Below are 2,500 nucleotides of genomic sequence, written 5' to 3'. Positions count from 1 at the left end.
ATATGAATAACAAGCAAGAAAACTCATTATAAGATATGCAAAGAAACTGCCATCAAAGAGATCAGAGAAATACAACTTTTTAGACAAATTAGTCATGAATATCTTTTCAAAATGTGTTGTTTTGTCATGCCCTAATACAAAACACTTCCCTTCTTCCCTCTAGCACTAATTATCTATCATCTGCCTTATGTCCTTGTCAGTGAATCACAAAAAAATCCTTTCTTCTGTCTTTCCTTCTTTACTTGTCTTATAAAAATATTCACAACCACACATTAAGGCAGCACAAACAAGAAAGTGATAGCCATAACTCGAAAGAGAAAGAGAGAATGGAAAGAAAAGGGCAAAGGGGAGAGTTGAAGAAGGGAAGAGAGAGACAGAGGAAGAGGATGAGATGAGAAGGGACAGGGCTAAAGGGAGGAAGGAAAGAGAGATGAAGAGAATGAGATAAGAAGGGAAAGGGAAAGGGGGAGGGGAAAGGGGGAGGGGAAAGGGGGAGGGGAAAGGGGGAGGGGAAAGGGGGAAGGGAAAGGGGAAAGGGGAAAAGGGAAAGGGAAGGGGAAGAAAAAGAAAAAGGAAAAGGAAAAGGGAAAGGGAAGGGGAAGAAAAGAAAAAGGAAAAGGGAAAGCAAAAGAGGATAAGATGGTAGGTAAAGAGAAGGCATCAAGAGGCTAATTAGGTGAATGGAGAAAAGGAACTGACAGGAGAGACAAAGGAACAGGAGACACATTAATGCTCTGTAATCATATGAGTATGAGACACCAATGATAAAGACATATAATGAGGAAGAAAACTGTATGGATAATGAGTATGAAAATTCTTGTGAGTATGCACAAAGATGTGCTTCAATGTAATGGTAAACTTGACTTCACTGAACTACAGATTATTTGATACATATTTTTGACATTCTACATATTCCATGCAAACCATGTAGATATTCTATATAATGTGGGATTACTATTGTGAAATAACAGAGAAGGGAAGTACATGCAGTCACTTTTCTCTTTTACTCATCCATAGTTCAAACTGTTAACCTCTTGCTGACGGACCACACCTATTGGCATCATAACAAACCGTTCGGTCTGCAGGGTACACCTGTATGCGCAGCGACACGCCAGAGTGCTCGGGGCGGGACGTTCAACTTGATGTTGTGGACTCCTGCGCCCAGAGTCTGCCTGTTGCCAGAAATCTCTAGAGTTTAAAGTTCTCAGTTATTTTTTTCGCCCATCAGCATTGGGTTAAAATCCAAGCTTTCAAACTCTTCAATGTTATCTTAAATACCACGACAATGAACTCAAGTTATGAATAATAATCTACCTTCACTTAATCTCTTATCTGTCCTCTAATTTTCAGACCATTTAGAAACACCATCACACATTACTGGAATCATTATGTTTTGTCCATATCAACTACTAAATACAAAAGTAGAAACACTAGGCATACTGAGTTCACTTCAGGATAGGTCAATCACACTTAATACAGTCCACATCATTATGTAGCAATCATCAAGTCCTTCATAGTATAAATAAAAAGACTTTAGACATCAATCAACATTCTCCCCCCCAGGCCTGACAATCCTCATCAAGACTGTCATACATGATCATACAATTATCACAGAGCACATCATACTGATTAGTTAATAATAGGGTAGTTCTGGAGTCAGAAGAAAGGTTTAGGTTTAGCACTACTGTTGTGGCTTCCACTGAACCTGGATTCTGTTCAAAGCGCAATGCCAATCCAGCTGATCTAGTACTAGAACTGGTTAAATAGTAACATAAGGAAGGCCACGTAACCTCTACTATTACTCCACCACAACTCTGGTGTGAAAACTGTGAAAAATGGAGAAAAAAAACGGAAACAGAAAGACAAGAATCAGCATACATAAACTACACAGAGTATAATATCTTTAGCATAAATACATGCAAGAAATGTAATTACCCAGTTCATATCAATCACGTCATATTGATAATTTGACTAATGAGATATTTTCTTCCAAGAAAAAAATAAAAACACCAGACTGATACATGAGATTTCAAGTAAGATCCTTTTCAATGAGAATTGGGTACACAATAAAATTACACCACATTTAAAAAGAGCACTATTTCTGGAGATCAGAATAAATCAACACAAAAATATGCCATTATTGTGCTTTTCCAGTCTGAACATTTATACATTATTTACAATTGAGACAAACATTCTCTAACACACACTCTTCAGAAATGATCATTTTCTTAACAAGCAAAATGGAATTCAGATTGCAATCACATCCGGACAGAAGGAGTTTCCTTGTTCACTCTCGAGAAAGTCTGTTCTCTCGGCAAGTTTCAAACAAACACATCACTGGAATATATTAATCTATCAATACACTGAACAGTTTGTTTTATCTCCTCTTTTTTGGTGTGTAAGGGAGGGGAGGGGGATACATATGAAGACTGCATTACACAATGCAAATGGCATGTGTATGTGGATATATATTATACATATTCCATATATATCACACACA

Source organism: Penaeus chinensis, chromosome 39, assembly GCF_019202785.1.
Source record: "Penaeus chinensis breed Huanghai No. 1 chromosome 39, ASM1920278v2, whole genome shotgun sequence".
Classification (NCBI taxonomy): Eukaryota; Metazoa; Arthropoda; class Malacostraca; order Decapoda; family Penaeidae; genus Penaeus; species Penaeus chinensis.
The sequence above is the reverse complement of the archived record's forward strand: the minus strand, read 5'-3'. Positions refer to the sequence as shown.